Genomic DNA, 12,742 nt, shown 5'->3' on the forward strand with positions numbered 1-12,742 from the left:
CATTCCCAGGAGACTTAAGGTGCCGGAGGGACGCTTATACGCAGCTCCACGTTTTCGCCACAAAATTCTTCTTTGGGGAAATTCTTCTAGATCTGCCGGCCATCCAGGTTTCAAGAGAACAGCGGATCTTATTAAACTGACCTTTTGGTGGCCTGGGATGAACAAAGACATTTTTGATTTCATCAAAGCTTGTCCGGTCTGTGCCCAGAGTAAATCCGCTCATCACAAACCTTCTGGTCTTCTCATGCCTCTTCCCATTCCGGAGCAACCTTGGAAACATATCTCTATGGACTTTATTGTTGAGCTCCCCAATTCTAAAGGAATGAATACCATTCTTATTGTTGTAGATAGATTTTTCAAGCATTCACACTTTATTCCCCTCAAGGTCCTTCCTAATTCTGCTACTTTGGCTGATATTTTTTCTAAAGAAATTTTCAGATTACACGGTGTGCCTATTTCAATTGTTTCTGACAGAGGTTCTCAATTCATCTCTAAATTTTGGCGTGCGTTTTCTCAGAGACTTGGGATTTCCCTTCTATTTTCTTCTGTATATCACCCTCAGACCAACGGTCAAACGGAAAGAATGAATCAGACCTTAGAGCAGTATCTCAGATGTTTCTTCTCCGAGTCTCAAGACAACTGGGTGGATCTTTTACCATGGGCCGAGTTTGCAATTAATTCTCTTAAAAATGAATCTACGCAAGAGTCCCCTTTCTTCATTAATTTTGGATTCCACCCTAGCAGTCCTCCCCTCTTCTGGTGTTCCGGCAACAGATTCTCATGTCTCTACTCTTCAAAACTCTTGGAGGAAGATTCTGAAGACTCTACAAACTGCCGTCTCAAGACAAAAAACAAAGGCAGGTCGATGACGCCAACCGGGTCCTTCATTTAAACCCGGGGAAGAAAGCAGACGGAGGTGGACCCAGCCCATGCACAGGCGTTTGGAAACCCACCCTGACGTTTGCCATTTGCTGAACTGTACACACCACCTAGAAGACACTTCCAACTGGAAACAGGCTACACACGACAAACCCATGCTTGAGAGGGACGCTCTGTGGAGTCTGGATCTATCTCCTCCCTATGCCAAACACTTTTGGCCGCTTGTGAGTTTTTAATCTCTATTTTTTGTATGGTATTAAACTTTATTACACTATTTTTCCCTTTTTCTTATTCTCTGAGGCGTCATCAGGGGGTTTCCCCTCACCCCCAACCCACCCTCCACCCAGAGGAGTAGTCACCTGACCAAGACCAGATACCTAGTGTGAGTGTGTCTCCTCCCCCATTTTATTTCCCCCAAATGCAAAGTCAAGATATAAATGTTTGTTGAATTTTCCCTCAATGTGGTCCCCCTCTCTCCTTTATTTTCTACGTCCACATATATCCTGGAGCCACAAGCACAAGATTCTGGAGAAGATTAACCCTGTCGCCTACCGTTTGGCACTTCCTCCCACCATGAGGATTCCTTCTGTTTTCCATGTGTCCCTGCTCAAACCTTTCATCCAAAGCTCCCACTTTCCGGACCGTTCTCGTAAACCAAACCCTGTGACCATTCACGGACAGCAGGAATATGAGGTTCATTCCATAATCGACTCCCGTTGGTCCAGAAATAATTTATAGTTCCTCGTTCATTGGAAGGGGTATGGCCCAGAGGAGCGTTCATGGATTTCTTCTCATCATATTCACGCCCCCAAACTCGATTCCCTCTCCTGCCACGTTTCCTCCGTCAGCTACTCCTCCTGCCCCGTCGCCGTCCTTGGCGAGCGCCCCCGCGGCGCGACGCTCCTCACGCTCCCTGGCACACACTGTGCACGCGCATCCAGCCCTTACAGAAGGCGCGCGCGCACACGCTCCACTTGTAGGTCTTCCCTGAGCCCTGGTTCCACCCCTCATAGTGTGCAAGCCATTTCCCTGTCTGATCTACCTGTCTCCTCCCTTTCTCCTTCTGACCTATCTCTGCAACCCATCACTCCACCCTCTGCTCCTCCTCTCTCTCCCATTGGTGCTCCCTCCTTTATAATCCCTGTCTGTCCTCTAGCTCATTGCTCTGCATAGCTTCTTGTGACCCCTGTGTGTGCAGTCTCTATGCTTGGCTCTCCTGTCTCTTTCAGTGCTGGTTCCTGTCCCTGTTTACCTCTGGATCTCCCTGGCTTGAACTCTGCTTTGAATTGGATCACCCTGCTTTCTCCTGCCCTTGGACCCTGCATTCGGATACGTTTACGCTGCCTTCTCCTATCCTCGAACACTGGCTTATGGACTTGATTACGCTGATCTCTATTACCCCTGAACTCTGGAACACGGACATTACTATCCAAACTCTCATACCCAGGACATTGCAAGTATCTGCTAACCTTTTCTCTACAGGCCCGGCAAGGCACTACCACACTCCGGGCACGCCCTCACTGCTGTGTGGGTGCCTGTTATAACCTTACCCACCTCAGTACTGGGGACTGGCCAGGTCTGCGGACATACAGGCGTTACAGATACTCGGTCCACTTCCCATACTTTAGTGACCCCCGGAGATTGCATCAAGGCTAGGCACACATCATAGGAGAGAGTCAATTTTGGCACATGGCCAACGGCTGCCACGCGACTGGGAGGTAACATACCTGTCAGAGCCCACTGCTGGACCTTCTGCCTGGATGGTAGTGACATATTCTATGTTGCAATAAATATTACTAATATATATTCCTTTTTTATTCCTTCTGTGACCTTGACCGGCAGTTCCTGAATATGTTCCTCCATCTTCTTTCTCTTGTGCTCAGAGTCTCCCTTATCCTGCAGAAAAGCCTTGAGCTAGTTGAGAAATAGAAGTGAAAAATAGGTGTGCCAGTAAACAAGCACCATTGATAAAAGTGTCATAATGGAAAAAAAATGTATCTATAGATAATAGATAATTGAAACAGCAATATAAAACAATAAAAAAACACAAATCAAAATATGATATGCCTCTCCTTAATGAGGGAGTGGGATGTGGACGGGAGATGAAACGTGAATGACTTGATATAAAATGGAGTGTGTGTGTGTAAAGTGGGGGTGTAGTTCCCACTTTGTTAGAGTCTAAATGGGCCCTTGCAACGGATAATGTGAACAGTGGTAGGGTGTAAACAACAAACAATTTCATTGAAATATTAAAAATGATATGACGTGAACCACTGGGGGAACCAACTCACGTGTATGTCTTTATACACCCGAGTGCTCTTATGGTTATCAGGGTTCCGTGTAACAACACTGGGGGTCTCAAAAACACCTAAAAATGCTAAACTTGTTACAGTCTCTAATATGAAAAATCCAATGAAAGATTCCACTATCTGCTGTCCCGCAATTCAGGTTAACCAATCCTTCACCATAGAAACCTCAAAGAGAAAAAGAGAGAGGGGTGCAGAGTAGCAATAAACACAATTCCTTTATGATGAAAAGTAGTAAAAAAATAACATAGAATAACAGCAAAAATGCATAAAATTGAAATACAAAACAGAGACTTTGTCTTTGTTTTGGGGCTGCTGCAGTTGGATCTGGTGGGGCCTTCTTTCATAAACCTCCCTCTAGCCACTCAGTTGCATCCAAACTTCCGGCAGAGATGGAATGGAGGGGGGGGGGGGGAGTTCACCGCTCTACTCAGCTGTAAAGCCAGAGTGGTTTTCTCCTGGGAATAGTCCTCAGTCGATCGATCGGAAATGGCTTCTTCAGGGATCCGTAGCGAAATGCGTAGGAGGAGGAGCCTACAGAGGGTCTCCATGCATTTACTAGTTTTTACAGCACCGCTATTAGAGCCTTTGACAGCCAAGGACTGAAATCTGCAGCCGAGGGGACACCTTCCCATACACACGGACGGACGTATCCGGTATCTGACATCACGTCCGTAGCCGCATCCTGACGTCATTTCCGGGTCCCACGTGGAAGGGAGAAGAGAGGTAACCAGCCGCAGCAGCATAAGCCAGGACAGGCAATCAACTGAGGACTATTCCCAGGACAAATCCACCCAACATTACAGCTGAGTAGAGCAGTGACCATCCGGCCCCCCCCCCCCCCCCGCCCGCCTCCCTCCATTTCATCTCTGACGGAAGTTTGGATGCAAACATAAACAGACCTCTCTGGCGCTGATGGCACAAAAAGCATGATGGATCTAAGATGGAATAAACTTGGATCTTTGCATTGATGTAAACCTCAGGAAAAGGAGACAAAATACATACACACTACCATAATTTCCATAGCCAATTCCAATCTGGGTTTCGTCCCAAAGACTCCACCGTAACTACCCTGCAAAAGTTTGCAATGAAATCCACTGTGGAATGGAACGGGGACAACTCACTAGTGCAGTATTCCTAGATTTTGCAAAGGCTTTTGACACAGTTGATCATGCTATCCTGCTTAACAAACTCCAGAGCTCTGGAATAGGGAAACATGCTTTAAACTGGTTTCAGTCCTACCTATCAGGAAGATCCCAACATGTGTCCATCTCAGGCTCTAACTCCAACCCCCTGGATATCACCTGTGGTGTCCCGCAAGGCTCTGTTCTGGGGCCCCTACTCTTCTCAGTGTTCATTAATGGTCTTCCCACAGCTTGTAAGGAAGCCTCAATACACATGTATGCAGATGACACAATCCTATATGCACACAGCCATAGCCTCTCTGACCTTCAACACATACTCCAGTCTGACTTTTTGAGACTCGAAAACTGGATTTCCCAAAACAAACTGTTTTTAAACACTGACAAGACTGTAACAATGGTATTTGGGACCAAGACTAAATTTGTAAAGCTTCCAGTGACTGAGCTCCTGATTAGAACCAACGCTAACAACACCCTAACACCTGTCACTAGTTTTAAATACCTGGGCTTATGGTTTGACTCCCACTTAACATTCGGGATGCACATTGATACCCTGACAACCAAGACCTATGCCAAACTAGGGGTACTTTACAGGAACAAATTCTCCCTAAGTCTCCTGGTCAGAAAGCGTATCGCACAGTAGATGCTAATGCCAATTATTGACTATGGAGACATAGTATATGGCTCGGCTCCTCAAACCCACCTTAGCAAACTTGACACCCTCTACAATTCAATTTGTCGTTTTGTTCTCCAATGCAACTACAACACACATCACTGCGAAATGCTCAAAGAACTAGATTGGTCAACACTAGAGTCTAGGCGCAAAGTTCACCTTTCCTGTCTTGCCTTTAAATTCTTCATGGGCAAGCTACCCCGCTACCTGAACAAGCTCCTCACCCCTACCACTTGCAGCACTTATCACCTGAGATCAGACTCCAAAAGACTATTCATGGTCCCAAGGCTCAACAAAGTATCCGGACGTTCCTCCTTCTCCTACCGTGCACCCCAAAACTGGAACAACCTACCAGAGACTCTCACATCCACCACCAGTTTAAGTTCTTTCAAATCTAAGGCTGTCTCACATTTTAACCTGGTCTGTAACTGTTTCATACGCTCATAATATATATTTTCTTTAACTGTGCACGCAATGTCTTGTATATAATGTATACCCTGCTCATTATGTAACTGTATTTGTAACCACGTATTATTTGTTTTACTCTGTGCCCAGGACATACTTGAAAACGAGAGGTAACTCTCAATGTATTACTTCCTGGTAAAATATTTTATAAATAAATAAATAAATAAATAAATAGTGCATTACCCAGAGAAAAGAACTGATAAGCTAGGTATATCAGGCAAAGGATAACAATTTAATAAAAGAGTATAAAAATAAATGATAAAATACACATGTATGCACACGCTCAGTGCTCACAACATATCATTAAGAATGGTAATGACCTCAGTCACTTCCATCATACCCTCCTCCGCCGTGGATAAAAATTGAAAATCTACTCACATCAAGAGGCTAGGTCTCAAGCCTTAATGTGGACAATTTCACACGCATAAGGATCTTCTCCCGTGTGTAGATGGTGCCCTCCGTCAGCTTGTCAGCTTCGTGGCGCCAACTCCTCCGAATCGGCTGCCGCTCCGCTGCGCCCGGTGACGTCACTCACTGTGCTCCTACTACGGTGTCCTTGCTGTGCTACAATCCAATGTTTATGTTTATATCTATACTTGACATTGGATACCCAGTAGACTTTTTAGGCTGCTTTTGGGACATTATTACAGGATCACCACATGGGACGTTAAGGTTTATTAGTTATTTTTGGTATGTGTTTGATTTATGATTGATTTTCATTCACATATTCACATTTCACAATTCATGTGTTTTATTATTAGGAGATATTAGCGCATTTTGTACACTAATTATTTGATTTGGGAAGTTTGGATGCAACTGAGTGGCTAGAGGGAGGTCTATGAAAGAAGCCCCCACCAGATCCAACTGCAGCAGCCCCTAAACAAAAGCAAAGTCTTTATGCATTTTTGCTTTTATTCTATGTTATTTTTTTACTACTTTTCATCATAAAGGAATTGTGTTTATTACTAACCTGCGCCCCTCTCTCTTTTTCTCTTTGACCTCGTTGGTCAGCTCCTTGCGCTCACTCCCCAGTGACTGTTTGGTCTACTCTTGTGAAGACAGTAACTCCGCTTTAGCGGTGATGGCTTCTGGACCCTTCACAATCAGTGTACTTTCAGCGTTTGAGACTAGAGACCACAAATGTTGTGGTGCTAGATAATGTACTGAATCTGTCATCACGAACATTGGTTCCTTTGCTGTATTCCCATCTGGGGGATTTGTACCTGGGATGACCTCCATTACTTGGTTTTCAATGTTCTCTTCTGGAACCTCTTTTCCATTCTTGTCACTTAAACGATGATCTGTGGTTGGTTCCACACCATTTGGCTCCAGTACTTCAAAAGGGAAGAAGGAGAAAACGGAGCACTATATCCAGTGCTGATGATTAAGCAAAAAACAACAAGGATGCGTTCCCATAAAAATAAAGCTAATTTAATGGATCAAAAATAATGAACAAAACACACCAACGCGTTTCGGACTATGAATAGTCCTTTATCAAGGTTCTATTATCAAGGCTCCAGTACTTCAACTTGGGCGGGATTCTCATTAACCCCAAGTGTACCCCTTGGCGCCTCTCTATTACAGTCAGCAGACTTGTAGGCTTGGGCCTTTCTTTCTTGATTCGTTAATTTACGAGTATCGCTGGATAATCCGTGAGGTCTTTCTCAGTTTACGATCATGGACACTCTTCCGTCCCATTCTCATTTGAGACTGCATCTTTACAGAGGCTGTCCTCCTGGCAAGGAATCCACTTTGGAACCCATGGGCACTGCAGTACGACTGGATTCATACTGTGCTACTCCCTCGCAACTTGGTCCTCCAATTCCGTGCCTTGAGGAAAGTGGACTGTAGTACTGTGACGGCATTGCAGTCACGCTTACAGGCGCGCACAACTGACTCAGGAGGTTTAAACTTTGCCATCTCGTTTTGCCATTGAGCAGTGTTCCCAGCTCTCACTGTACCCTTGTCTTCACGGGCATTTGTTTCTGTGGCATACAGATGCTTGGCCGGGCCAATACCTTTTCCTGTAGTGGAGACACCTGTGCATTACTATTCCCCAAAGCCTCATTCTGTGTTAACTCTACCGCCATCTTTTCCATGGACTGCTTCTGTGACTGTTTTAGGTTTGTAACCTTTTTCTCCAACTTCATCTGAGAAATCTCCTGCTGGGCAGCAGTAGAGTCCAACGTAGCATCCCGCTCAGTATTCAGAGCTTCGAGCTCCTCACCCAGGTCACGCTTTTGTTTCTCTGCCATCTTGCGGCCAGAACGCTCAGACTCCAGGTCCTTCCTCAAGTCTTGAAGCTGTCCTTTTGCACTTCTTTTTCCACTCAGTGCAGCTGCCAGTTCAGCTTCTTTGGAGTTGAGTCGCGATTCCACATCTGCCAGCTGATTCAGAGCAAGACTTAAATTTGTTTCCTTTTTTTCATTTCTGGTCTACAGCATGTTTAGTGCTTCAGTGAGAAACGTCTGTCTCTTGAATATATCTTGCAATTCTCCTCTTAGGGTCTCCATCTCTTCAATGTGCTTGCTTTGAGTTTGCCTCCACGTATCCTCAATCAAACCCCGGAGCTCTCTCTGCAGATTTCCTCACAAGGATCGCCGCTGCCTCTGTTTTCCACGTCTCCTTCTCCTTGGCGTACTGACTCTTGGGGATGGAGCAGCCTCTCTGCTTCTTCATCTCTTGCTCCAGTTGCTGGACCTTCTCCCGCTCCCTCTCATACAGTCACCTAGCATCTAAGCTCTGCCTCCAGCGATGCTCTGGTGACACTCAGCATGGCCTTCAGCTCCTCATGCTGCTCTGCTGGTACATACTTTGTACTCAGACGCTCCTGTAGTACATGTACTTTGGGAGAAGCCTGGAAACTTTATTTCTGTAGCACCCACTGCTTCTCATCAGCATCCGCCTGTTTCACCTTCGCCTCTTGCAGACTCGCACGCAGCTCTTGTAGCTGGCTCCGCAGTCTGTGCTGCTCCAGAGAGACACGTTCTTTATGCGCATTCTTTTTGCACTCTCCAGTGCTTCCTGCACTTCTAATTTTTCCTGTGTAAATTCTTTCTTTATCTTACCAAGCTCTGCTTTGAGCATGCAAGCCTCTTGCTAAAAAACTTCTAACTTTGTGCTGAAACTTTGAATGTCTTTCACGGCCATCTCATAGTACTAATTCCAGTCTGCACTCATTTTCTCCAATTCGCTCGGCTTTCTGTTATTGGTGGTGGCAGTCCTTTGTCGTCATTCCTGTGACGATTGCACCAAGCACTCTGGGCTGTAGCTCATCTCTGGTCTTTTCTGACCCACGCCTTCCTGGCTACACAGGGTAAAAACATTCTGGAGCTTATGCTGAAAATGGAGACTGTCCTTTTTGCGGGGCCCCGTAGGAGTGCTTCTCCTCCTCATCATTGTCGTCATCATCGTCATCCAGCCTGAAGGGACAGTGTTTGGTGTGGTCCAGCTTTTCACACCATAAACATATCTGGTGAGGTTCCTTTTGTGGGACCACGCCGGGATACTCATTCCTGAAAGGACATTGTTTTGTGTGGCCAGGCACATTACACAGAAAACACATTGTATCTTCCATTTTCTACCTTTAGGTGTATTCTTCACCTTGACCTCTGGAGGCGCTATTTCCTCAATTCTTCACACCTTCCCAGGGTGTATCCTGTAAGCACAACTTGTCATACACAGTGGGACAGACTTCACTCGCAGAATCTGTTATTTCACTTGTTGGGTGGCCATTTTAAATCCCTGTATTTATTTTCAACCCCCAAACTTTTCACTGCTCAGTGCCTTTTGGACTGCCCACATTCTCAACCACTTGTGACCAGAGAAGAAAGAATATCTTACGGTGTGTTGACCCAAGTATATTTGTTATAGATAGTCCAGGTAAAAAAATCAAAGAAGATAACAAACTGTTAATAAAAATTAATTCCCTTTGAAAGTTCTTGCAATTAATATTCATGCACTTACATGTAGCCCGGTCCTCCCTTTAACTCTCCTCACCTCCGCTGCAGGTGGGTAGCTGATAAGGGCACCGCCATTTTGTTTGTGCGCTCGCATGCGCAGAAAAGGTTTGTGCATGCAAAGGTTCCAGCAGCCCCAGGGGCTGCACAACACATGACACAGTACAGCCAATAGGGTTGCTAGAATCTCCTGAGGGGAGATTGGAACTTTGTGTGTGCTTGAAGTTTGAGCTGACAGTTAGGAGAGTGGCAGTTGGAGCTGTGACAAGGAAGGAGTAAGTTATATGTTATATGTGCAGATGTCAGTGGCATCTGCACTAGGCCAGATACCCCATATTATGTCCCAGCAAGGCCATGACTCCCACATAGTTTGTGGCTGCGATAGGGACTTTCCCCTCAGATAGGGACCCTGCCCTGCTTAGCAATATTAGTGCTAGGGACACAGGGAGACGCCGCACGGTGGCTGCGGCCTGTGGTCCAGGACACAGATCGCCCTACATTAAAAAAGACATTGTTTACGGTGGTACAATCCACGAGGGACCCACCTAAGGCCCGGGCCATAGAGGGGTGAGGAGATCCGAGCCGCGCTGACGCTGAGGCTCGCCTGCTGAAATCTGCGCGATTTCATGCCCATACAGGCGAGCCAGCGGGCGCGATCGGAGGCGGGGGGAGACTGAGGGAGGTGGGGCAGTGACGTCGCTGGGCCAATCGCCCGCGACGCACTGACGTCGACGTCACGGCGCCGTGACGTTGACACTGCTGTGCTGTGATTGGAGGTTTTCAGCCGACAGCGCGCTGAAAAACAGCTTGGCGCTCGGCTGAAAACTCCAACTCGTCAGCACGCCTGCGGACACTCGCGTGAGCCCCCTCTCAAGGCATCCTCATTGAGGATGCAGGGGCTCAGCGCGGAGCATCCGCACGGCTCAGCACGGCCTGTTCTTCTATGGACTCGGCCTAACATAGAAGCGGAGAATTCGCAGTATCAGCATCGAATCCGTGGATCCCAGCATCGTGGCATCAGCGCGCCCGGGTGTGGCATCACCCGGCAGGTACCCAACGCATCAGTGCACCAACTCAAACACTATAGTGGGGCAGCACTGTCACACACACTTTGGGTGGGGGAGCGGAGAATTGGAGGGTACGGCCATGCGTGGCCTGGTTGGTGGTATATATATTTATCCTAGGTTATTTATGTTCAGTAAAACTGTTATCATTCATAAGTGTGTGTTTTACTGTATGCGGGTCCTGTAGCAGGGTTATTCTACATCATAGAATCCTGTACAGGTGGAGGCGCTACCGACCGAACATCGACTCCGGTATACCCCAGGTTCCCTGTAGCGGAGACTCAGATCTCCTGCGCACCACAGGTATTGCACCACATACACACACTGTAGCCACACATCTCTCAGGGGGTGGGGAAAGTGCGCTACATACAATTTGAGTTTTACTTGTACTGTAGTTTTCTTCCTATCTGGAGTGTCAGAGGTTAATCAAGACAGGTTAGATCTCCAGAGGGGGACACTGACACAGGGACATATGAGGGGGACACTGACACAGGGATATGTGAGGGGGGACACTGACACAGGGACATTTGTGGGGGGGACACTGACACAGGGACATGTGAGGGGGAACATACTGACACAGGGACATGTGAATGGGAACATATTCACACAGGGACATGTGAGGGGGACATACTGACACAGAGACATGTGAGGTGGGACATACTGACACAGAGACATGTGAGGGGGGACATACTGACACAGTGACATGTGAGGGGGGACATACTGACACAGAGACATGTGAGGGGGAACATACTAACACAAGGACATGTGAGGGGGGACATACTGACACAGGGACATGTGAGGGGGGACATACTGACACAGGGGCATGTGTGGGGGGACATACTGACACACAGACATGTGAGGGGGGACATACTGACACAGGGGCATGTGTGGGGCGACATACTGACACAGGGACATGTGAGGGGGGCATAATGACACAGGGACATGTGAGGGGGGACATACTGACACAGGGACATGTGAGGGGGGACATACTGACACAGGGGCATGTGTGGGGGGGACATACTGACACAGAGACATGTGAGGGGGGACATACTGACACAGAGACATGTGAGGGGGGACATACTAACACAGGGACATGTGAGGGGGGACATACTGACACAGAGACATGTGAGGGGGGACATACTGACACAGAGACATGTGAGGGGGGACATACTGACACAGGGACATGTGAGGGGGGACACTGACACAGGGACATGTGAGGGGGGACACTGACACAGGGACATGTGAGGGGGGACATACTGACACAGGGACATGTGAGGGGGACACTGACACAGGGACATGTGAGGGGGGACATACTGACACAGGGACATGTGAGGGGGAACATACTGACACAGGGACGTGTGAGGGGGGACATACTGACACAGGGGCATGTGTGGGGGGACATACTGACACAGGGGCATGTGTGGGGGGACATACTGACACAGGGACATGTGAGGGGGGACATACTGACACAGGGACATGTGAGGGGGGACATACTGACACAGGGGCATGTGTGGGGGGACATACTGACACAGGGACATGTGAGGGGGGACATACTGACACAGGGACATGTGAGGGGGGACATAATGACACAGGGACATGTGAGGGGGGACATACTGACACAGGGACATGTGAGGGGGGACATACTGACACAGGGACATGTGAGGGGGGACATACTGACACAGGGACATGTGAATGGGAACATACTCACACAGGGAAATGAGAGGGGAACATACTCACACAGGGAAATGAGAGGGGAACATACTCACACAGGGTCATGTGAGGGGGACATACTGACAGAGACATTTGAGAGGGGGAATATACTGACACGGGGACATGTGCAGAGATACATGTTAAACCTTTTCCTGTACAGAAATGTCACATTTGTTCTCGGAATTTCGCTGTGACTTGCCATTTCCCGATACAATGAATGGGCTTATTTTGAGCTTTGGAAGAATTATTAAACTTTTCTTGAAAGTTGGGAGGGAAATAATGGCAAAGCAAATGTGGGTACGTTTGCGCATCTCTAATTAAAGATTTATCAATGAATTTTAAAATAATTCCACTCGCCTGATGTATTTAGAGCACCACTCTCCTACATCTAACCCATGAAACATGTTCTGCACTGTAATAAATCTGCCATGAGTTTACTATGTTTTGCAAGGGACTGCCCATTTTTAACACATTCTGCTCTCCTACAACCAGCCACCATCAGGCTCTCACTTATCCCTGCGCCTTCTAGCGGCTGCACATCGCC

At 47.3% G+C, this 12,742-nt stretch overlaps 1 protein-coding gene across 1 annotated transcript in view; it reads left to right on the top strand.

Annotated features, from left to right (window-relative positions):
* Positions 1 to 10,716: 10,716 nt before the first annotated feature.
* PNPT1 (polyribonucleotide nucleotidyltransferase 1) overlaps positions 10,717 to 12,742 on the top strand; it is a 54,961-nt gene continuing 52,935 nt past the window's right edge. The window contains exon 1 of the mRNA XM_075596220.1: positions 10,717 to 10,791. The gene's annotated coding sequence lies outside the window, so the exon portion shown is untranslated. The remainder of the gene's footprint in view (positions 10,792 to 12,742) is intronic.

The sequence above is a fragment of the Ascaphus truei genome, chromosome 4 (genome assembly GCF_040206685.1).
Source record: "Ascaphus truei isolate aAscTru1 chromosome 4, aAscTru1.hap1, whole genome shotgun sequence".
NCBI classification, from domain to species: domain Eukaryota; kingdom Metazoa; phylum Chordata; class Amphibia; order Anura; family Ascaphidae; genus Ascaphus; species Ascaphus truei.